The sequence below is a fragment of the Marmota flaviventris genome, chromosome 14, assembly GCF_047511675.1.
Source record: "Marmota flaviventris isolate mMarFla1 chromosome 14, mMarFla1.hap1, whole genome shotgun sequence".
In the NCBI taxonomy this organism is placed as follows: domain Eukaryota; kingdom Metazoa; phylum Chordata; class Mammalia; order Rodentia; family Sciuridae; genus Marmota; species Marmota flaviventris.
This window is the reverse complement of record NC_092511.1, coordinates 37,343,571-37,368,407: the sequence shown is the minus strand read 5'-3', so window position 1 is coordinate 37,368,407 and position 24,837 is coordinate 37,343,571. Positions and strand designations below refer to the sequence as shown.

At 41.0% G+C, this 24,837-nt stretch overlaps 1 long non-coding RNA gene across 4 annotated transcripts in view; it reads left to right on the top strand.

Moving 5' to 3' along the window:
- LOC114091934 (uncharacterized) overlaps positions 1-24,837 on the top strand; it is a 52,214-nt gene that overhangs the window by 22,330 nt on the left and 5,047 nt on the right. For all 4 annotated transcript variants that reach the window (XR_011704232.1, XR_011704233.1, XR_003582600.2 and 1 more), the window contains one exon: positions 24,080-24,517. This is a non-coding gene — a long non-coding RNA (uncharacterized lncRNA). The remainder of the gene's footprint in view (positions 1-24,079; positions 24,518-24,837) is intronic.

Below are 24,837 nucleotides of genomic sequence, written 5' to 3'. Positions count from 1 at the left end.
TTCTGGAAACCAGGAATGTCAACAAAAACATAAATAACTAGGAAAGTTCCATGAAGTTCTCAGAAAATGATTTAGGGGCTGAGGACCTACTGCAGAGGGTAAAACACTGTGGGAGAAAGAATGAAAGGAACATGATTAAAGTTTATGAAAAATGAAATTTATATAATGTAAAATCAGAAATGGTTCACTGCTAAAACTTAAGTAGAAGCCCTTGATCTTTAAAAGAAGTAATTTTAGAACATTAAAAAGGATATACTATCTTACTCTTGAGTTATATATACCAACAAGTACTAGAGACATGAACAAAATAAAGCTGTAGGGATTTTGATGGCTGTATAAATAAAGTACTCACAAAAAGAGTTGTTAAAGGGAGTAAAGGCAGTTTTGCATATGTCCATACTTAGTAAAGCTGATGTACTGAAGATTATTTTTATCCTTCCCCCAGACATTTCTTGGTTTGTCTATCAGAGTAGTCTTCTGAATGAACTATACAAACTCTTATGCGGTGATACCCTAGCACAGTGCCTGGTGGGAAATAGACTTTTGGTCTTTGTTTAATTTGTTGAATCCCATTTATATACTTCCAAAAACTGACATTCTTAACCTAACATCCTAAACTTAGTTTGGATGAGGAAGCTATTTGAGCAGTGCGGATAATTGTCATTAATAAATAAACACATGGAATGAATTACTATTAGCAATGGGATATTAATATATATGATGCAAGACTAGGTTAAGACTGCTGCGTTGCACTGTGGCCTCTGCTACTGCCAAAGGAATGGTTCATCCCCTTTGATAAGTAAATTGACACAGATAAACAAGTCTAGACCAAGACAAACAACAGTCTTAATAGGCCAATTTCGTATTGCTTGCACCCATCTTCTTTAAATATGCACTTATTACTTATTTAAAGACAGCCTACAAGCATGGGGGAAAGAGGATAGGATCTTTAAGAGTTTAACCAATAGGCTTTAACAGTTTAGCACTGACTCAAATATGTACCCTCTAGAGCCTCTTTGAAGGCAGGTAAATGAACATCTGCTGTTCTTGAGCAGCTCCTTAGAAGCCTCAGCCTCCAACTACTACTCCAAGTAACTTCCTGAGAGGTTCCTAGGGAATATAAACTTAGCTTTATTTTATTTTAATTCAGTATACAGATTGAGTCAATATATAATATATAGATTTTGTGTACATTTCATTTATAGAATAATGCCTGGAGTTCCACCCTTAATTCAACTCTTCAGTTAAAATCAAGAGTGAGGAAAAATTATTCTGGACATTTAAGATTTTTACTTAAATTATTTTCACTGAACATGGATGGTCAAGAGATTGGCACTCCATGAAGGTAAAGATTTTGTGTCGTTTCTGTATCCACAATGACTAGCTCAGTTTGGGCAAACAGTTTATGGAAATGGTTAATAGATGAGTCAAAGAAAGGTAACACTGGGTCACTCCCCCATTCTCTTGGTTTGGTCCTTAGAAACACGTATGACCTCTATACTTCATTCTCATGCTCCTTATAGTGAGAATCAATTCGAGCTTATGAAAAGAAGAGACATTCTTGGGTAGGGCTATTAATTTCCTGCTAGCCAATGGCACAGGAAGTTCAGTTTTTCAAGCCCAACCATTCAATCTATTCTTGTTCTTTCTGACAGCTCAACCTGCATTGGATTAGATTGTACCATATGAAGTAGCCTATTATCAGCCATGTTTGGCTTCCAGAGAGGATAATCATAGTGGAAACTGCATTGCTCTCAGCATGGTTTGGTGGAAAGAACATGGAGATCATATTCTGGAGTTCTTAATTCAAATCTCAACAGCACAAAACTGTGGGAAAGCCATTTTCCCTCCCCGTATCTTACTTGCTGATTCAATAATATTAAACTTGCATAGTATGTAAGGTGCATGAAACAGCTTCTGCCTTCTTTGGGCTCACAGTTTATTTGATATAAAAGTCATCTGGAAAACACTACTATTCAAGGCAGAGCATGAGGGTGCCACAGTTGCCTTTTTCTTTTTTTTTTAAAACGGCATTCTGAGCAAGAGAAATTACCGCCTGTTGCAATAATCCGGAAGGCAATATACAAGAGAGGACAGTTGAGCTTGGGATTAAAGAATGATTAAATTTCATTAAGCAGAGAATTGGGGGAGGGCAGTTCAGCAGTTTAAGCAAGTAACAGGGTAGGAGCAAAGGTGCAGAGCTGGAAAACACAATGCTATTTTGGTATGGTTAGACAGATGGCTCATGTGGGCAGCTGTGGGAGATAAGACTAGAAGCCTGATTTCCCGTGGCATGTAGTAGGCATTTTAAAGTTTAGTTTCTGCATTGGATAAGTGAAATAAATGATTGGTAGACAGAACCCCAAAATTGAAATCAGGAATCCAGAGGTCACCTTTGTCACTGATTCTTTGGCATCCCTTGTACATGTCTTGAGGGGACTACATTGTCCTCAGTTATCAAATGGAAGATATTTGACTAGTCTCTACATGATCCTAAGAGTTATGAAAACAAAATGAACAAAGAGAAGAAAGAGTTTCAGAAAATAAAAACTGCTGTGCCTTGTATCCTAACAGGAGTTGCTACCAATTAAAGTTAAGTTGGGGGACTGGGGTTGTGGCTCAGTGGTAGAGTGCTTGCCTAGCACATGTGAGGTACTGGGTTCGATCCTCAGCACCACATACAAATAAATAAATGAAATAAAGGTATTGTGTCCATCTACAGCTAAAAAAAATATTCAAAAAAAGTTAAGTTTTGTACTTTTGGTAAAAACCTTCTTTCTAGAGTATTTATTGCATGGTAATCTAGTCTAATCTCTCAGTAACAGGCAAGAGAAGCTAGGAAAAAGCCCAGAATGTGATTATTTGGGTTAACCAAGAATATGACAGTGTCTCAGATGGAGCCATGGACAGCAACCATGTGGGAATAGCTGTTCAATACCAAATGAAATGCCCAATGTCCTCCTCGAAGTAGGAGATTGAATGAAAGAATTCAGTAAGCACCAATATCATCAGATAGCAGAAACCTGGTGTTCTTCCAATTCTACATCATACCTTGCTCTAGTAGCCCAGGCCACAGGTTCTGTTGCAAAGAAGGAAGAAGTACTCTTTTCTTTGCCAGTGACTTATCTGGAACCATTCTACTCTGGCAACCAGCCATCAGGGCAGGATGATGTGTGCTTCCATGACAGCTTCTTGGATGAGTCTTGCTCTTCTCAGCCAAATTTTCTCAGCTATTAGGTTCCAGGATGATTCTACCAGAAAAGTCCCACATTTTCCAAAGAAGATTTAGTTTGACAGATTCTCCTCTGCTGGCTCAAATCAGGTCACCTGTCTGCTAAGGCATTCCAGATTCTTTTAATGTTCATACTTCATAAATATGAGTAGGCTACCAGGTAGACAGATCCCTGTGGCACTGCCGCCAAAAGCCACAGGGAGGAGCAGCAATATTCTGTGAAGTCTTTTTTGGTGGTGCTGGGGATTGAACTCAGGGCCTTGTGTATGCAAGGCAAGCACTCTACCAACTGAGCTATATCCCCCAGCCCCTCTGTGGAGTCTTTCTTGACATTCTTGATCAGAGTCCCTACCATCTGTCAGCTCAGTGACCAGATGAGCGTATTTTCCCCAGTGCAGTGAGTTGTCCTAGAAAATCTGGGCCAAACCACTATGAGGTGAAGCCTCAAGGACTTCAGTATCTGTTGTGGGAGAGCTCCCCAGATATCTCATTTCTATACAAACACTGGAATCTCCATCTTAGGTAGAGCTCACAGACAGTTTTAGGAGAGGAAATGAAAATGGGGTGCCCAGGGAATTTGGAGCTGGGAAGAGATGCATCTTTTTCTACAATTTAGGTTCCTATTGCCTCTGTTCCCTATACAAGGTGACTTGGGGCCAAACTCAGGTGTCTCTGGGAGATCCTGTGCTCTTCCATCCAATGTGGACCATCTTATGGAGAAGCAAGAGTCACAGGGGAGAAGTCTGGCTTATAGGTAGCAGATAGATATAAGTAGTAGGAACATGAAATAAGGGCCTATGTGCTGGCCTGCCACATACTTTCTTTTAAAAAGAAATTTACCTAAGGCCATTCTGGCCCTGCTCTAGCTTAAGTCAATAGGACATTACATTCGTTGACAAACAACCTGTTACCCTTGGAGATATTCTTTGGGCCAAGGAATCTAAGTTCTCTGGCAGAGGAATTTAAGACTCCACCCTGCCGATAAGAACACAAATCACCCTGAAGGAGGGACCTTTGTGACCTTTATATAGACCAAAGAAAGATTCCAAGACCCAAGGAAACAGAATAATTAAAAATAAAGCTCACTGTACATAAAATGTGTAAAACAAAGACAACAACAAGCAAACTCCAATTGGGATGGGTCAGTGTGGGCCATTGTGAATAAAAGTTGCCTTTAAATCTTTAGCATTTAAAGGCAACATATACCATGGATCCATGGATTTTACTTGGGTACATGGGTACATGCACAGCTGGCACTTAAAAATCTGATGCAATCCTATTGTCAGTTAAAAGTTGAAACATGGTAATTGAGTATTACTCTTTAGACACTTCACTAAACCCCAATAAAACTAAGGAGCAAAGGGGCCCCTTTCCTCTCTGAGAGGTTCCATCTTCTCCGTTGAGCATGTCTTCTCCTTTATCTTCTAATTAAACTCAACACATTTTCACTATGTTTCATGACTTCTTAAAATCTTCTGTGCAAGCACACAAGAGCTGAGAAACACAACGTGACCCACTCCCCCAGGTTCCCAGGACCACTGCCAGTAACACAGCCAGAGTGCGGAAGAACCTAGAAGAGCAATGCTGCCATTTATCAGGGATGTGCAAGACAAGGGCAATTAGTATTGCTCTATGTAAAGAACCACAGCAAAACAATGCTTAGCTAGATCCCTTGAAAAATTCAGCTAAGAAAGAAAAAGAAACAACCAAACTAAGGAAATTCTTCACCATGTAAGTTTCCCCACCTGGAAAATAATATCAAAATACCCTCCTTTAAATCTGAGGTAAAAAAAAAAAAAATACTTATCATTTCCTTGTGTCCCTGTTACTTACAACATTATTTCAGAAGGATTGGGAGATGCTTATGATATGTTTCTGCTACCGTGAGGGGGATGAGTTTCGGAGAAGTATTGTTTGTGGTATTTGAGAGGCTATCAATTTTCTAGTATAGTAAAAGGAGAGAGAGGTTAGGCCTGAATTTTGACTCCAAGTTGACAAGAAGAGAGCCAAACACTAAACTATTAACAGGACTAGTATTTCACAGAAAAGCTGTCATGAGTGGGATTCACATTGATCAATAAAACCCTGGATACAGCAAAAAATTGAAGGAATTGTTGGGAATTCTAGAAAGGTCCTTGCCAAGGATCTGAGTTTGAGATTATAGATTTGCATGCTGAGGCATCCAGGAAAACCAGGTTCAAGTTAGGTATTTGAATAATGGTGATAATAATGCTCTCACATGAGTCATGAGGACATAGATTAAGCAGTTAGGAATGTGTGGATATGCCACATAAGGTTATATCACTATATATTTGCAATATATACATGTATATATGTATGTTTAATATTTATAAATATATATTTTAAATATAAATATGCATAGTTATATATAAATATGTATATATTATACATATTTTATTTGCTTTAGCACATTGATTTATTCAAAATAGACACTGATGTACTAAATGTCATTATTTTCCCCCAATGTGAATTAGGGTTAAAATTTCAGGAAACATGCTTTTCGCCATCATTGGTAGTTCATAGAGCTGGGAGATATACAGTGGATTCCCCCTCATATTTACAGAATACGTTCCAAGATGCCTCATGGGTGTCTGAAACCAAGATAGTACCAAACACTGTACACAAGCCCTGAGCAATAGTGCAATGGTCAGTCTGATACCTGAGACAGCTGCTAAGTGACTAATGGGCAGGTAGCACACAGTGTAGATACACTGGACAAAGAGATGGGTCAAGTCCTAGAAGGGATGGAGTTGAATAGTGCTATATTTTACCACATTACTCAGAACCACACAGATTTTAAAACTTGTAAATTGTATGTTTCTGGAATTTGCGATTTAATATTTTCAGACATTGGTTAACCACAGTAACTGAAACTATGGAAAGCGAAACCTTGTTTAAGGGAGGACTACTGTATATCTAAGACATTTCCACTGTTCAAGCAAGGAAGCTTTAGAGAATTAATTGAATATATAAGATATTAATTCTCTGGTATGTACCTTCTAGATATGTGTCCAATATAGTTTCACTAATGTGCAGTTCAAAAGCAACAGAATAGAAATTGGAGTGGTTGGGCAGGACCTGGACTTCCTTTACATACAACTATTGGGTTGGAAAGGATTTTCTCTCTTAGCAACAATTTTCCTTTCAAATGATCCCATCCTGTTTCGCTCACTCCTTCATTGTGTTTGCCTTTGATATTTGTGGGCTCCTTTCCCTTGGAATTGTTTAGCATGTGCTGCTCTGTGAATATATTCCCCAGCACTGGGAACTCCTGCCTCATAGGCCAAGATTTTCTAAAAGCAGGGGAGGTTTTTCTCCCATTTAACTATGGATACTCAGGGGGCAGAGGCTCCTCCTGCCTCCCCCACCCCAGGTCCCTTAGAAAAGAGGCTGTTATTAGCTGACTGAATTCAGGTTACCATCCAGCCAAGTGGCTGAAACAGGACCACAGGCAAATGGCCTACTTTTTAGAGGAAAGCATTTTATCATGGCCAGAAAGGATTCACAGATCATGGAATCCACTGAGAACTTTCAAGTGGCATATTGATCTGTTCCTTCTCTCTGCTCTCTCACATACTCTTCCTGCCCTTCTCTCTGCCTTGTACTTATTTTCTGTAACCTAGTCTGAAAGCCTTAAACATAGAAGAAAATCTTCCACATCTGTCTTGTATATTTTGTACAAGCTAAAAAAAAAAAAAAAAAAAAAAGACAGTAAAATACATTGCAAACTCCTGGCATTGCCCTGGGCTCTCTGCATTTGGTGGCATCATTGCTAGTTGATGAAGCTGGGAGGTGGTGGGTGGGGTGGCCACTAGATGCCCATTAGAGTTTTGGAGCCCTTTCTTTGAGCTTCAGCTTATCATATAGCCCTAAATTATTTGGATCCATTTGGGGGCAACTGCTTGGAATTATTCCCCAAGTGCTTTTTTTTTTTTTTTTAATGAATTGGCAGAGTAGAGTTAGGGTTTTTAATAGCTTGAGAAATGATATCCAGATGCTCAACACAAAGGAGGGGCCCTTCCTTTTAACTCTGAGCCTGCCACAGTGATCCTTAGCCTGGTCCCTCCCATCTGGACAGTTGCCCAGAGCCCTCTGGGGGGCTACCCTGGGATTCCGCCCCGGAGCTCCAACTGGCCTCAAACTCAAGGAAAGTGGGCGAACCATCTGGAATGTATCGTCCAGATCGGCTCCACGCTGCCCAGGCACCCTGACAGCTTTTTGGGTTCATGCAAGACTTGGATTTATTCCATCAGGCTCTCTCCAGACAGAGGCCTCCAGACTTCTCTTTGACTCCTTCCAGAATTTGGATTCCACAGAGGCACAATTAGACCTGCTAGTCACTTCCAAGTTTGGCTTTCTCAGGAAAAGGACCAAAGTGCACTCTGAGAGACACTTTCCAGCAGCCCTTGGCCTAGGAACAAATAAAGAAGGGGAATGCTTTCAGCAAGTACCTTCTCCCCACCTCCCTTTATTCCCACCGCAATATCTCAACCCTCCACTCCAGCCCTGATGATTGACACTTATCTGGAAAGGAGAAAGAAAACTTATCCCATTCCAGGATGCTTTGGGGAGGCTTTTAGAAATGGCAATCTGCCTTGCCATATCATCTCCCCACTGTGCAAGGCCTGCTTGGGAGAAATAAGGGGATAAAATCTAGAGGGGAACAAGGGGTTGGGAAGAGGTTTTGGAACTATCCTCAAACCAAATTTCAAAAAAGGATTGAGGGTTTAAAAATTTCTGCTTTAAAACCACAAATCCCTTCAAATTATGAATGAGTTTATTGCAAATTATTTTTTAGGGTGATAAACACTTTTTTAGTAATAAATAATTCCTTTACAAAGTCTAAATATCCTTCCTTCCACTTTGTTTCTATTCCTGATTTGTTTTTTCACAGATGTGGGACAGGGGAGAATCATCTCCCCCAAATTCCTTACTGAGGGAGCAGATTCCAAGTTAGTTGGATCTACCTACGTTAAAGAGAGTTTACTGTGTTGCTTGTCAGTCTGGTTCTCTCAAATGTCTAGAGTAACAACCCCAGAATGACCATCATCTCAAAGTAGACTTTGAAGCTTCCAGTACCATCAGCAAATGGATGGTGTGTTTCATGTCCCTCTAGTGCCAGTCCCCCACCTGGCAGTTGTGTCAAGCTCTCCTCCCTGCTTCTCCTAGTCTCACAATTGGCCACCACTCACTCCTCTGACGTTCTAGCAGATTAGAGCCAAGAAGCAAGATACAGAGCTGCTAGCATCACGTAGGTTGGAGCAGATCACAATTCTTTGTACTGCCTTGCTCTCTCACCCCATGCCATCACACAAAAGCTGTACAAGCCTATCAAAATTTGGAGCTAGAAGGAGATCACAGCAGAAAAAGTGAACAAGGAAAATTATCTGGTCACTCCATGTAAGGAATCTCTCATTGGCTACTTGCCTCATCTAGATTCTAACCACCAGTGTCGCTCAAACTATGTGAACCTTCTCCAGTATCTTTTCTTGTTTTTCTCTATAACCTTCAATATCTACCGATTTTTTTTTTTTTTCAGGGCCAAGGATCAAACTCAGGGCCTTGCACATGCTAGGAAAGCGCTCTGCCATTGAGCAAAATCCTTAACCCCTACTAATTCTTTATAAAGAACAATGTGACCAACTCTGTTCTTCCAGACCATCACGTTCCATATCAAAAGAGGCCTTCCAGGTATTACTGTATATGGGTCCAGTGTGTTCCTTCCCCATGTTGGGGAAAAATCACTTGAAACACTTGCCTTCTCTGGGACATTTTTGTGTTAGATCTCCCTGCTAGGGTGAGAAGGGACTGGGGAACTTATCCAGTGCAGAAGCTGGAAGCGCCTGTGACAGATGAACAAGTACTTTAAGACCAATCTCAGCTTTGATTTCATATCAGGTTGAGCCTGATTTTCCCAATATGGTAGGCAGAAAATAGTTCCAGGAAGCAGTCAGAGCTCAGAAGACCTCTAGGTAGACGGACATCATGGAAGAGGTTTATCTGTGGACTATAGGCCCCCGTCATCATGTTTGAGTATAGGTCAACACTCCAGCCCAGGGGTGAGGACCAACAAATCCTAGTGCCTCACCTTGCGGGGGATCATCCAGAGGAGAGTGTCAGTTTCAGAAAAGGCAAGACAGTGAAGTGAATTATAAGATGTGAAATATCAGATACCATATCTGATGATGAACATGGAGGATATAGATAGAACCAGGGCCAATGTGCATGCCCAGTGGTCACTGCAGAGGCCTCAGATCTCTGGCTCATGTATCAACAAGGACACTAAGGGATTAAAGTAGAAATAAGGCTCTTAGAGTGCGCACCTGGCTGTGTGAACATGATCTGATTCTCAGCTCCATTGGACGGTGGGTGAGTGGGTTGGGCTGGGCTATTTATGTCCTAAGCCAGCAAGCCAGTTATGTTGGACTAGGGAAGGCAGGGGAAGAGGAAATAGCATGGAGACTGGCCATCTTCAGTCATAAAGGAAAGCATGTTTATTATTAGAATAACACCTCTCTGGCATCCTGGGCATGTGCCAGTCTGAAGTGGTAGGATAAGCACCAGAATAGGAACCTAGGAGCTTCTAGTCTACTCTGGCTTTAGCCAATAACCAGTTGTGCACCTTTGTTCAGGTATTTTCATTAACTGTTGGGCTTTGGTTTTTTTCATTTGTGAAATCAGGAGATTGGGCAAAGTCAGTGGTTTATAAAGAGTGGTCCTCACACTGGCAGCATCAGCATCATCTGGTGGCTCAGAAGAAATTCAGATTCTCAAGTCCTGACCTAGATTTATTGAATCAGAAACGCTGGGAGTGGAGCCCAGAAATCAGTGATTTAACAAGCCTCCAGGTGATACTGATGTACAACAAAGACTGAGGAGCAGTAATTAAATGACTTTCTAGTCTTTGCATGCTTAAATGCAGATGAAATCAATCTGTTTTTCTCTCTGTCTCTGTCTCTATATATATATCTGTCTCTCACACATAGGCACACACACCACAAGCCACATACTCTCATAGTGAACCCCCCCCTGAGCAGGTCTGGGCTGCAGGTTCCAGGGCCCAGGGCCTCTTTCTGCTCTATGGATATGACCAAAGCCTCCCTCTGCAAGAGATGCCATAGTGATCTAGTTACAGGTGACAAATTGTATAATCAAGTCCTGTCTCCTCTACCTCCTTCCCAATTAGCCAGAGGTAAGATAGGAAGATTTATTCTTCTCCACAAGCAAAGTCACAACCTGAAGTCATCAAAGAAGCAGTTTCCAGCCTTGCCCTCCTGAGGCTGCTGCAGCGGATTGGCTGGTAGGCAGATGGCTCTGCCTGGTAGCAGGGATTTGATAGGCAAGGCGAAGCAGGGAGGAGAACCAAGGGGAAGAATAGCTGTGCTAAGCCTGTTGCCTTCTGGTTAAAAAAAAAAAAAATTATAGGTCTATTTATAACCTGTCTTGCTCCACAAAAGATTCTAGGCGGCTGCCTTCCTTGTTGGAAAATCCTTGATGCCAAGACTTGGCGTCTGATACCATGGACTTCCTGGCCCGAAGCAAGGGGCCAAGGTGTCCTTGTTCTGTGTAGGACATAATGGGTACTCCAGACATTCTGGTCTAGAATATCCATCTTCCTGCTCCTCCCTTCCTCTTGCCTGTCTCCGCAGAGAAGATGTAGCCACCATGAGCCTGTTTCTGTTTTCAAATGGCATAACCTGGCTCCTAGCTTTACATTTCTTCATGCAGGTCAAATAAGCAAGATTCACTAGGAAAATGCAGATGTCCAGTTTGAGGAATGGTTGTCAAAGGTCTATACATAAGGGGAATTCTTCAATTTTCTTCAGTGATCTATTTCTCACAGGAAAATGCTGACTGATCAATCACAAGTCAGGTGCATACTTGGAGTTGATTGGGGAGGGCATTTAAATCAGTTAATACATGTTTTATGCTTAGAAGAGAGCCAAGCCCATATTAAATGCTTAATGAATATTATCTTACAAACAACATATACCCCAGTAAAAGACATGGGTTTGGATTGGAACCACCTTCATTCTCTGTGGGAGAAAACAGGCCATTGCTCTGGATTCAGCCAGATTTTTCTCCTATTAGTGCTAATTGATCCCTATGGGTCTCAACTCCCAAGTCTGGCCTTGTTTTTCATTTTTATTGATCTTTCTAGCCAGAACAGTATTCAACAATTAAGTCATTTCTGCCATTTCTCCTCTTCAGAATAAATAATCTGGTTCCTTAATAAACCTCTTGATGAGGATGCTTATAATAAAGGTTTAGTACTTTCATGAGGTCCTCATTGGGCCAGTGGGCACAAACCATGTTTTGACATTGCCCAAGTTTCCCTCTATAGGGTGGTTAGGTTCTGGCTCTCAGAGACCTTGACCCCTTGACTTCAGACATGTCTGGTCTCTGACACCAGCTGTCCTGGTTTGGATGTTACTCTGCCCCAGTACGGTGACCCTAGTGTCACTGCTTTGCATGTAGGTGCTAATCCCTCCCTTGCTGTCTACCGGTGACATTCTTTTTGAAATCTGACTATTAAAAATTTGTCCAGGGAAGAGCCAAGAGCAAGAACAGGCAAGATGCTGCTAGAGAAGAAAGAGACCAGATATTAAGACTTATTATTAAGCTTTAGAAATTCAAGCTGTGTTGTTGATGTAGGGATATAGTAATACCCCAATGGGACATAGGAGAAAGCAGCAAAACGGACCATGCATGTTCAAATATCTGACAGAGAAGGCAAAAAGGGATGATGGCTCATTCAATAAGTGGCCCTGGAAAACTGGTTTCCATATATATGGAAAAAAATAAAATGATTCCCAACCATATATCAAAAACTGAAATTTTAAATGTAAAAGGCACAGTTTTTCTTTTTTGTACCAGGATTGAACCCAGAGACACTTAACCATCGAGCCACATCTCCAAGCCCTTTTTTATTTTGAGACAGGGTCTCACTGAGTTGCTTAGGGCCCCACTAAGTTGCAGAGGCTGGCTTTGAACTTGCCGTCCTCCTGTCTCAGCTTCCCAAGCTGCTGGGGTTACAAGTGTGCCCCACCAAGCCCAGCTTAAATGGCATAATTTTAAATATCTTTTAAAAGAAGCCATAGAATTTAGAATAGGAAAGAATGTCTCAGGTAAGTCACAAAAGACACCATAAAGGAAATAATTCATATACTTTTCTACATTAAAATTTTAATCTTATTATATTCATCAGGATTCATCATAAAGAGATTGAAAAGACATATTGCAATCTGGGGATAATATTTGCTGCATATGTAACTGGCCAAGGATATATGAAGGACATCAATGAATTAGTGACAAAAAGTGAAACATCCCAACTGCAAATGGATAAAGACACAGACATGCACAGAAAAGGAAACACGAATGGCCACCAAATAAAGAACACATTGCCTAACCTACTAATAATAAGCAAAATGAAGACCAAATCTACAGCAAGACACCTTCTCCATACCTACAAGATAGGCAAAGATTAACAAGTCTGATGATAACAAATGCTGGTAAAAACATGGAGCAGCTAGAACTTTCATACTTTATTAGTATGAGTGTACATTATTATAATTACAGGAAAACAATTTGGCATTTCCTGGTAAGGGGAAAAGTAGGCATGACCTACAAACCACCAATTCTTCAACCAGGCATACACTCCAGAGATCCTATATGTGTCCAGGCATATGTATGTATGTATGTGTGTGTGTGTGTGTGTGTGTATATATATATATATATATATATATATATATATATATATATATATATATATATACACATATATATACATATATGTATATATCTACAGCTGAATTTATATCTAAACCAGGAGATGTATATAAGAATGTCCTATACCATATGTTCAGAATAATCAAACCAGATTTCCCCACCTTAAATGAACAAATAAATTTTGAATTGTTCTTTAAAACAATACCACATAGCAGTTAAAATGAATAAAAATGAACTGCACCGTAAATGTGGCTGAATTTTACAAATATGGAGTGAGAAAGCAGGACAAATAAAAATATGTTGTTGTTTCATTTACATAAAGATCAAACAAAGCCTGGAAAATCTGAAATATATTGTTTACAATATATTGATAAACATATGTTATTTAATATATTGTTATATTGGTAATACATATAATTAAATTTATTGGTCTATGAATTAATTAAGGTCCTGCAAGATGGAGATAGATGATCGAGAATTTATTAAGCAAACTCTATGAAAACATGGCTTGAGTTAAGGCATGCATTCTTTATTTTTGGAGGTGGGGGTACCAGGGATTGAACTCAGGGGCACTCAGCCTCTGAGCCACATCCTCAGCTCTATTTTGCATTTTATTTAGAGATGAGATCTCACTGAGTTGCTTAGGGCCCTACTTTTGCTGAAGCTAGCTTTGAACTTGTTATTCTCCTGCCTCAGCCTCCTGTGCCACTGGGATTACAGGTGTGGCACCTGGCAAGGCATGCATTCTTAATGAGGACAATAAAACATCCAAGGGGTACAAATTGGTTCCTGGGTGGGCAAAAATAATATTTATTTATTATTTATTTTATTTATTATTATTTATTTATTATTTATTCAATCCCACACATGTACTATTTTTAAAATAGTACATGTGTGGGATTAAAAATTCATGTCAGGGAGATGATTAGGACAAAACAATTCTGAAAGGCTACTTAGGGAGGTGATAATAAATTAGAAAAGGCCAAAAGATACTAGGTTGAGGAAACCATCAAGGGACAGTGTGGAACCCTAGGATTCATGGAGCAGGGAGGGAGCAGGGGAACAAAGCCCCGACCTCCCTCTTCCTGTCCTTTCATCTGCCATCAGCGCTTCACTTTGGCAGAACCCATCAGGGAGCCCAGGATCAAGGGATCCCCCATGCAGTACTGTCTGTCAGCCTCAGGGGCCACAGGGCAGGGTAGACCAGGTTGGGGAATGGATCTGGATCTGGAGGGGCAGATGGAAATTATGCAGCAAATATATGTGAGGACATTATAAAGGGCAAAAGAATCACTAGTACACATTTCAGCACTGTGGTCACCTCTGGGTGTAGGAAGCGTGGAGTTCACAATCAGGTAGGAGCACATGGGGAACTTAATAGCATTGGCAATACTGTGTGCCCTAAGTAGGTGGCAGGGTCACTAGTGCTGGCTTGCTTTATTCTTCAACTACGTAGATCTATCTATCTATCTATCTATCTATCTATCTATCTATCTATCTATCCATAATACATAGATACATAGTTATATATAGGTTATATTCATATGCAGCCATAATCCAATCCATAAAATTTTTTTAGCAAGTTGATAAGATAGTAACTAGGAGGTAAAACAAAATGAAGATTATTCTCTGGCACTGAAGACACAAAGATGGATTGGAATCTAGGCTTTACTGCTAACTAGCTCAGATTAAGCAAATAAATTAACTTCCTCGATGAACTCTGTTAGAGGCTGGGGAACCACTGCTCCCAGTTCTACCTTAGGGTAAGTACTGCTTCATTGACAGCCTTTGGGGATTTGGTCCTTATCTGAAAATCAAGAAAATAATCCACTTCTCTTATGCTTGCTATGACAAAATAAATTTATGCACAGTATGGAATCACATGCTATACTTACCAGTGCCTCATAAATATATTTTCCTCTCTTCTATCCTACCTATCCAATTCTACGCCTGTTGCTTATCCTTTACAAATTCCTAAGTTCTGACCAGCTTGATGTCCCTTGCCCCTACCTACCTTGTTCCTGCACCCAGACATGGGCCAAAGCCCTGTGTCCTTTCCCACCCTTTCCACACATCAACCTGCCTGGCTCAAGCCCTGCCTTCTCAGGATGCCCAGCACACAGTGTCTCCATAGCCTTTACAAACTAGCTGTTAATAAAAGTAGGAATTAAGGTATTATCACAGAAGCTCTCATCAAATATCATTGAGACTATAGTGGTCCCCCCTCATCCACAGGAAATACGTTCTAAGATCCTTAGTGTATGCCTGAAATCACAAATAGTACTGAACCTTATATTTACTCTTTTTTCCTATACATACATAACTATGATAAAGTTTATAAGGTAAGCACAATAAGAGATTAACAGCAATAAATGATAGTTGAAAGTAGAACAATTATGATAATCTACTATAATTAAAAAGTTATTTAAAACTATGAACTGCTTATTTCTGGAATTTTTCATTCAATATATCTGGACCGCATTTGAGGGGAAACCCGAACCAAAGATAAAGGGGACTACTGTACTGTGGTCAATTGAAAAAGTTGTTTAGAGCAGAACTATCACTAAGGGCAACAGTGAGACCCCTGTCTCAGGGAAAAAAAAAAAAAAAACAAGAAAATGAAACACATCTGCCTTGGACATCTTATTAAAGCATTCGCACATGTGTTTCTTTGCCAGTCTTTGCATGAGAGGCCTAGGCTTTCTATATGAGCCTGATTTCTTCATCTTCTTTCTCGCATCTTTCCAGTTTCTGTAAGGTGGAGCAAGAACACAGTTGCTGTAAAAGCCCAAGGTCACAGAGCTTGCAACAGACCTGGTAACAGAATGACTTTGTCTTCCTCAGCATGGTGCCAAGTGGCGTAGTGTCCTATAAATTTAGTTGAATTGCACAGAGCTGCTTGGCTGGGTGCCTGAGGAGGCTTGGGATGGGAACAAAGAGGATAAGCAGTAAGATGTGGGGTGCCAAAGAAAACTTGACCTAAGCTGTAATACTGCCTCTGGTGGCCATCCCAAATCAAGAAGGCATGTTTTCACGAAAAAAACCTTCAACCACTGTCTTTCTCAAATGCAATTACTCATTCTGAGACTTAATCTTTTTTGTTGTGTGGGGTGGGGGATCTGGGGAGGAGAAAAGATACGAATGTGAAAGGGGTAGGCTGTAGCTTCCCCACTATCTCAGCCTCCCGGGCTTCTCCTTTGTCCACTCTGTGCTCTGAGGTCAGACTCTAGTCCACAGCTATTTAAAAGTCTTGACTTGGCCCTGGAATGCTGGCACGCTCTAGTGGAACTGGAGTTCATAAGTACAGTTTCCTGGGGCTGGTGAGGCTTCATGTGAAAGGCTTAGGAAATCCCAAGGAGACAGTCAGTATACATTCATGCAAATGTGTGTGTAAGTACATATGTGTATGCGTGTGTGTGATCTTCCTCCTGCCAGGCAAGCACAAATTCTTGTATAAAAATGCCCTTCCAGTTTATGGCCCCTAGACTTTCAAGGTATGTACATACTGCTGTTAATTTTTTTGTTTTCCATAAATATTTTCTTATTTCTTTCACACAGACAAGACTCTCCCAGGGGGTAAGGGAGGTCATGCAAGTTCCACCCACTTTTCTTAGCTGGGTCTGACAAAGGACCATGCATGGCGAGGCCTGGTTCTTCAGGAGTGCTGGCAGCCAGCTATGAGGAGCACCCAGGCTGCATGGGGAGCCAACGCAGCACGCAGGGGCAAGGGATGCTGGCTGCAGTGGCTGGAGTGGAAGAGCAGTTGTGGTGGGGTGTGGAGGGTGGTGATATAGAAATGCAGGTTCCTTTAGCTCTGTTTTGCCATCCTCCTGCCCACTGGCAGATCCTGATTTAGCAGAGCTGCTGCCCCACAGGGATCAAGGAGACAACTCCTGATGTACTCCTTATTATTTCCTGGTAGTGCTATTTAGGTTCTTGAGAGATTTGGGCTATACTGGTAGAAGTAATTTTTTTTTTTTTTAATAACAAGGGCAATTAAAGACTGGGTCAGATGCTCAGGACCCTCTAGAACAGCTTCCTGAGTCTAAAGATGTTCAAACTACACCTCAGAGAGGTTCATTGACTTGCCCCAGGTCCCAGCCTATTTGATGGTCTGCTTCACGAAGTTGGTTTTTCTTTTTTACACTGAAACATTTAGAAAATTTTTAGATTAAGTGAGGAGCAAATTAGCAATTGGCTTCTCTGTTGACTGACTTTGAGACTTTGTGAAAGTTATTTAATTTCTATTTCCTCCTCTGTAAACTAGGGGAATTAACATCTCCCCAAATCATTGTGAGGATGTGTAAGTCAATGTGTGTGAGGCATCTATCTCAAGAACTATGGGAGCTAAGTAAATGTCCATACCCTTTTCCTTCCCTCAGTATTCATTTCCTCCTCCCTGCCCTTTAAAATAACAATAAACAAAAATAAAATAAGTTGTTTTATAAGCAAGATCAACTCAGATCCACATTGTAATGCAGTGTAAATAGGAACATCCTAGGCAGGCCAGGCAAGTCAAGGGCATTGTGAAAGGAAATGTGGGCAGGAGCCAGGTATGAGGTTGGGGTGTGTGTGGATTGATTGAAAAGGCCTCCCTCCAAGGAGGGTCAGAAGAGCTTCTCTTCCCAGCTTAAAAAAACAAAACAAAACAAAAACCAACCAAACAAGAAGAGGCCTCTGAGAAAGAGCAGATGATAGTGCTGCAAGAAGGGAGTCAGCAGAAGGTTCCTTAAGCAAGGCTGGGGACTGCTGAGCAGTCGCAGATCCCAGGGAGAGGCAAGCGTGCATTCAGCTTCCATCCTCCAGAGCAGGCATGTGGGGCAGAAAATCTGGGCTGCCTAGCAATGAAGCCCAGAGAGACACCCAGAGAGACTCTCCCACAGCCCATGAGCTAAGTTAGGAAAGAACACACCTGAGTTCCTGCAGCCCTGACAGAGAGGGGCTTGCCAGTCCTATGCCAGCCACCAAAGCAGCAATTCTAAAAACAGTTCTGTGTTACAGCCCCCATTTCAAAGATGCTTGGCAATGGGAAGCGATCTCCTTGATTTGTGTAATACAATACATATTTTCATCTATATCATTCATAAAAACCCAAAACAAAACAATTGTCATAAAAATTTCAGTCTGGGGTGTGTGTGTGTGTGTGTGTGTGTGTGTGTGTGTGTGTGTGTGTGTTTAGCAGCAACCATATATCCAAAGGGCTTGGGAGGGACAGAGAACTCATTCAGAGGCAAACAGTGCAAACAGTTGAAAAGAATTCTCTGATCCCAAGCACAGCTCCTGTCCCTTTTTAAGAGGTGGGAGAGGAGGAAAGAGATCCTGGCTTGGCTGGAGAGTACCATCTACCCAGTGCTTACTGCTCTTGTCACTTGCTCTGAAGAAGGGGCCTATTCTCTCCCTGCTGCTAATTACAAGTCTTACTAGATTTTCAAAATGTGCTTTTACCTTCCCCCCTCATGAAGAATGTGGGGGAAGTCCTAGGGCTTTAGTGCTACTTGTGAGTAGCATCACCACATCTCTGATAAGAGATATTCCTCTCACCTCATCATGATTCCCATCTCTGGCCCATCCTCTCTTCTCACAGGGTCCCCCGCCTGGGGCTGATAAAGTGAATGAAATGTCTTGCCTGGAACCAGAAGACATCATAAAAAAATAGTGCAGGTGAGGAAAGAGGCCTCTGTCAGTGAGCCAAAGGTGCGTCTAGATGGATGGAGTCCAGGGATGGCACCAGTGCAGTGGTTTTCCGGCAGGAAGGAGGTAGTGATGGTGGAAATCCAGACCTTGGGCTGGAATCAGGACTCTGCCTGGGCCTTCCGCAGCAGGAGGCAAGAACAGGCTGCCTTTGTGGGCCTCCCTAGCTTGTTCAGGGCTGGGCCCAGGTGCCTCAGCTCTCTCTGTGGGCTACTAAGGACTTCTTCTCTAACACAAGGGTTTGTAAAGCTGGAGTTTTGGAACAAATTGCCAATCCCTAGAGACCTCACCATTTCCCCTCAAAGGCCTATATGTTCTCTCTGCAAACAGGATCTGTTAGTCCCCCTTGTATTCCTAAGGTCCCTGCCCCATGCTAAATTTTTACAGCTCAGTGGGCACTTTCTTAAATGACAGTTATATATTTGATAGTTACAGAATATATATCTTATCACTCCAATTAAACAGTAAATTACTTGAGGTTTAAGTGTCACAGGAGACGGGGAAGCTAATGCTTCAAACCTTGGTTCTTATGTCCTGACAAAAGAAAATTTAAAGTCAAACACAAAAAGCCAAGTAAAAGAATTTTATTGTGAGTAAAAGTAAAGTAAGGCTCAAGTAGAGAACATGAGAGAGAGAGAAAGAGAGAGAGAGAGAGAGAGAGAGAGAGAGAGAGAGGCATCTCCTAGCAGAGAATAACAAAGGAAACAATGCTGCTTCTAAATTGATTCCTGTTTGATGTTTGTCAGGAGAACTGGGGTCTGCCTTCTGCCGTCTTCACCAACCAGGTGTTTAACTGGTGGGGAAATTTTTGATGGGGTCCCCTAGCCTGGGGCTTCATGAGGGGAATGGTAAAAGCACATTTTGAAAATCTAGTAAGACTTGTAATTAGCAGCAGTTGGTCCTTTCTGGACTGTCATGGTGCTCATCTCATGGGGGAGGGGGCTTTATCTACAAGTCAGTCCTATGTTAAAGCAAGAGACAGGGTCAATGACTTGGCAGACTTCATCTTACTGCACCTGCGCTACTAATGAAATTTCCTTTCTGAAATACATTGAGAAACCTTCGGCCATATATCCTAATCCTACGTTGACCTCAGAAGACCCTGTCAGGAGTCAGCCCTATTGATCTTTCCTTTTTTGACGTATTTCTTAATTGGTTTCCTTTGTTTCTCCATGTTTATTCTCAGACTTAGTACACCTGTTCTTTTTCTCTATTATTCATTAGCCTTAAAAGCAATTTAAAGAACATATGTGACCTCTCCACATTATTGATTTGCATTCCAATGCTCATTACTAACTACTACCTAAGCTAAGTATGAGGGCTTACTTTGTTAAGTACTTTATATAGATTAGCTCATTTAATATGTATAACAACCCTGTGAGATAGATGTCATAATGCATTATCCCCATTTTTTTAAGGGGAACAGAAATGTTAACAAAGTCGCCCTAGGTTCTGGCTCCCTGCATGAGTTGAACAAGTTATAGCCACTCTGTGCCTCTGTCTCCTTGACTGTAAAGTGGAATGACAGTTCCTACTCCATAAGAGCGTCATGATAACTAAATGAGCTGCTATGTGTAAAGTGTTCAGAATAATGCCTGGCTCATAAATGTTTGTCAAATAAATAAAGGAACATCTAAATGGCAGAGCTGGCTGTGACCCAGGTCATTCGATTCCAGAGCACAAGTTCCTAACTATCTCCATGATTTCTCTCCTTGTTGATTGTTGTGTCCTGTTCTGTCCCTTCTGAAAGCTTTGTCAAGGATTTTGATTTTCCTTTTGTGGATGGGGAAAACAGTTACAGAGGATGTGATCCACCCAGGGTCATCCTCTTTTCTTTCTGAGGATTCCATGGTGACACTTCCTATATTCCTAAGGGCCAGGCACCACTCTAAGCATGTTACACATATTAACTAGTAGAGCTCACAGATTATTTTAGTGACAGGTGCTGTCATTCATTCTATTTTACAGCCCAGGTACAGATTGGCCTGACTCTTCTGCCCTACTTGTCCTCTACCTGAGTCCTCCCTCAGGCCTGGAGTCAATGATTTCTGCCTACAATGATTTGGTAATCCAAATGCTGAGTACCAAGATGCTTATTGAGGGACCTAAACCTCCCTTGTCTCAGCTTTGCTGCCATAGTCTGTGACTGAGCCCTCTACTGGACCCCACATTTCAATACTTTTTTAGCCTAACTTCCTAAGTACATCAGAGCCTCACTGTCAGGCCCATTGATATGGTGACCAACTGTCATGATTTGCCTGGGAATGTCCCAACCTTAAAGCTGAAAGTCCTGTGTAGCAAGAAACTTTCAGTTCTGTGGGTATTTTCTGACTTAGTGATGCTTTGGTGCTTGGTGCTTAGCAATCCTTACATCTTCCTATAGATGTAAAGAGGATCACTACTCTTCTCCAAATGATCCCACATCATTTAATTTAGTAGCAGCTATAACCCATTTCAAAGCACAAGAGCATAAGGAACATTATTAGGGATATTTGCTTTCCTGGTAGAGCAGATCTCTTGAATTTACTCTTCTAAAACCACACTGGAGGAGCTTAGTTAGACATGCCAGCGGTTTCTCTCTGTCCTTCACACATGACCCACTGAGATATTGTTATATTTCCCCTCCTTCTCTGCATTTTTGTTCTCCCTGAGCACTTCTAATGGTTTCCTTTCTGCATCATCATGCAGTGTAAAGAGAGCAGAGCTTGGCATTAGGGAGACAGCATGAGTAGAGGAAAGAGCATGGAGTTTTCAGGCAGAGAGATGAGGTGTTAATCCTGTTTCTGATATATCATTTTATGTCTTTGTGCAAGTTCCTTAACTTCTCCAATTATTGTCTGCAAAAGGATAATACTATGAAAAAGTCAGTGATGATGTATGTAAAGTAACTTGCATAGAGTGGAATGCTATAGACACTAAGTGACTGATAAAAAAGGCCTGAGATTGGAGCTTCCTGTGGACTGGCAGGATCCTGAGCCTAAATGGGGGTTGATGTTCCCAAAGAAATGCTGCTGGGTGTCTGTTGGCACATGCCCAATGTGACCTCTTGGCCAAGTTCTCTTTTCTCCTTCAACTTCAATTCCCTGGGTAACCTTATTGCATACCCACAGGATCCTATACTCTTTCATATAACTTTCACAAGATGAATGCAAATTTTATTTGGGTAATTATTTAATTTCTATCTTCCCTACCTAATGACTCCCTGAAGGCAAGGACCATGTTTATCTTTTAACTGTTGTAGCTTCAGCAGCCAAATCAGTGCCTGGCACACAGTAGGCATTCATAAATGCCTGTTGCATGAAATATATGAATGAATTACAACCATTCAAAGGTAATAAGGAAAGAGGTATATAAGGACACTTAGACAGTGATACACCACAAGATGGCGATAATGCCCTGCATGTAAGCTATTCCAGGGCTCTAAAGGCAGAGGGTGAATGGTAAAGACTCAATTCCAGATCTGCTTGGGAGAGATTCTGCTGAGATTATAACATCTGTCTTTTACTAAGCACAAGGTTAGGCAATTTATAATGCATTCCTATAGTTCCTACAAAAAAAAAAAAAAAAACCACAGGAGATGGTATCCCATTTTACAGGCGAGGAAATAAGTTTCAGGAATTTTAAGTAACTATTCTTAAGATATACAACTTGTAGGCCACAGACTAAGGCTGTGAATCAAGTCTATTAGCCTCCAAGCTGTGTCCTTCCTAATATAATCTAGTGCTTCCACTCTGATGGCCTACTACAACCAGTAACTGGTTTGTCCTTTAAATAGAAATCCTAACAACTCTGTTGTTTTGTCACAGACCCAATGAGTAGTCTCTACACAGCCACTGATTTCTAAAAAACGTCAACTTACAGAGGAGGGAAAGTAAGAGTAAGAATAGACTCAATGTTTCTTTGTATTTTAAGTTGAATTCATGGATGAGCATTCTGGGAAAGGAGGAAATCATTTTCAGTGGATCAATCAATCATCAATAGTTCTTCATTCAGCAACTATGTATACACACAGGGCTGAGCAAATGCAGATGGGTTAAGATCAGATTGGGGATATTATATGTACCTATAGGACATGTTGATACACAGCAGCACCTAAGTGCCATGTGGATAAAATTTAACCAGAAAAGTTCTTGTGACTGGGGTAGTCAGAGATCTGAAAGTCAGAGTTGACATTGAAAGAAAACAAATCCAGGGAGGCCTCAAGTAAACTAGCCCTTTTCTACTCAAGGTATAAACCAAGGACCAGAGGCATTGACACCACCTAAGAGCTTATTAGAAATGCAAACTCTTGTCCCAGACCTCCTGAGACAGTATCTGCATGTTAGTAGAATCTCCAGATGATTTTCACATTTTAAGACTTTTGAGGATCAAATGTTTGTATTCACGTGTATGTTTAAAATGAATTAACACTTTAATTTCATTTTTTAAGTTTTAATTTCGGATTTAGATTTGCTTTTGAAATAATGGTAGTAAATACTCTAAACTTCTGCCTTTCTTCTCTACAAGAACCTATGAAAACTTCTAATAGTTAAATTTTCTGTGGGCTGGTGATTTATTAACTGGATAAAATTCTTATCCAAAGTATTTTTGCATGTATTTGTGTGAGAATGATTCATGAAAGGAGGCCTTGAAAAAACCTAAAGGATGCATTTTATAAATCACTGAAGGAAGTTAACTTTACGTTCACTGTAAGTGGAGTATATTCTCTTTCTTTGCAGATTGCTAATCTATGTAATATGTTGGAACCATAAAACTAGATCAAGTCCCCGCAAGTCACTCCTATTTCCTCAGTACTACCCATCATTCTGGATATGTAAAAATTTTTTGCATGTAAAATCTGGGCTTACTCTGATGAAGATAGATAGATCCTTGAGACACCAGGACATCCAAAGGACTTGATTTAACGTACCATTGGTAAATGACAGTGACCCTCTATCTACCTGAGGTTCCATTTCAGTTTTCTAGTCATGAAAGTTGGGTGAGTTCATTCGGAAAGGCAGTGCAGTATAAAGAACAGAGCACTAGAAAACTAAGTGGGGAAACATGGGCTCAGGACCAACACATATTAGTTATGAAGCGTCACTTCTCTGAATCTCAGTTCCCTATCTATAAACCTAAGAGGTGAAATTAGATGGTTGCTAAGGTCCCTTCCTGGTCCAGCATTGCAAGAGCCTGGTTACCTAGGAGTTGGAGCATGGGTAGTTACTCATTAAACCCAGAATATATAGTCCAAATAGAAATGGCCCATACCATTCTTACTTCCAGATATAAAAGTTGAGAATGCTAGTTGCCATAGCAACTCACCTTCATGAAGTCATTATACATTCAATTCTGTAAAGTGACAATATTCTGTACTGGCACCTGCAAAACTCCATAATGTTTCCTTTGCTTCCATCCTTGCCCCAGGCTACAGTGCCAAGAATTGTCATACTCTGGAGAAGCAATCAGAGTCCTCAAGCTGCCTTTCGGTCTGCTGGAACAGAAGGTGCTGACAGGGGTGGGAGTGAAGGAAGGCCTCCTTTCAGTTTACTAATTCTGCAGCCGCCCTCCACAAACTCCAGCAAATATTTTGTGATGTTGCAAGGTGTTACGAGAAGTGCAAAGCAAGCTGTGATTCAGCTGGTATGAAGACTTTGCAAACAAAAAAGGGTGATCCGTTTTGCAGCAGGCTATTACTTCTGCCAGAGTCCTCAGACTGGAATACTAAAAGAGAGATTTCTGCAAGACATTGCCATCATACATGCTGGATTTTCTAAACAAGACCAATTTAAAATAATTTGGCCCAGTAGGTTCCAACTTGTGGCCCTCAGACCTCCAGGCACTGCAAGGGATCCGCAAACCCATGTGAGTGTTCTCTCAGTAGATCAAGTGCAATATGTGCTCATCTATATGGGTTACTTTCCAAATATGCATAAATGTTATTACAATGAATAAAATAAATTGATTTTTAACATTATTGAATATATCTTAGCTTTCTATTTTCTTGATCAACTGATACTAAAAGTGAAGCTAGGATCTTGCTTGAGGTTATTTATTTATTTATTTGTTAATGTTGAAATGCAGTTTCCACACTTAGCAAATTGTTTGTCTTGATTTTTGGGGTGGAGAACAGAGACCTCTTATCATCAGGAGAGAACATTCCCCCTGTTTATTGGCTCTGTTTT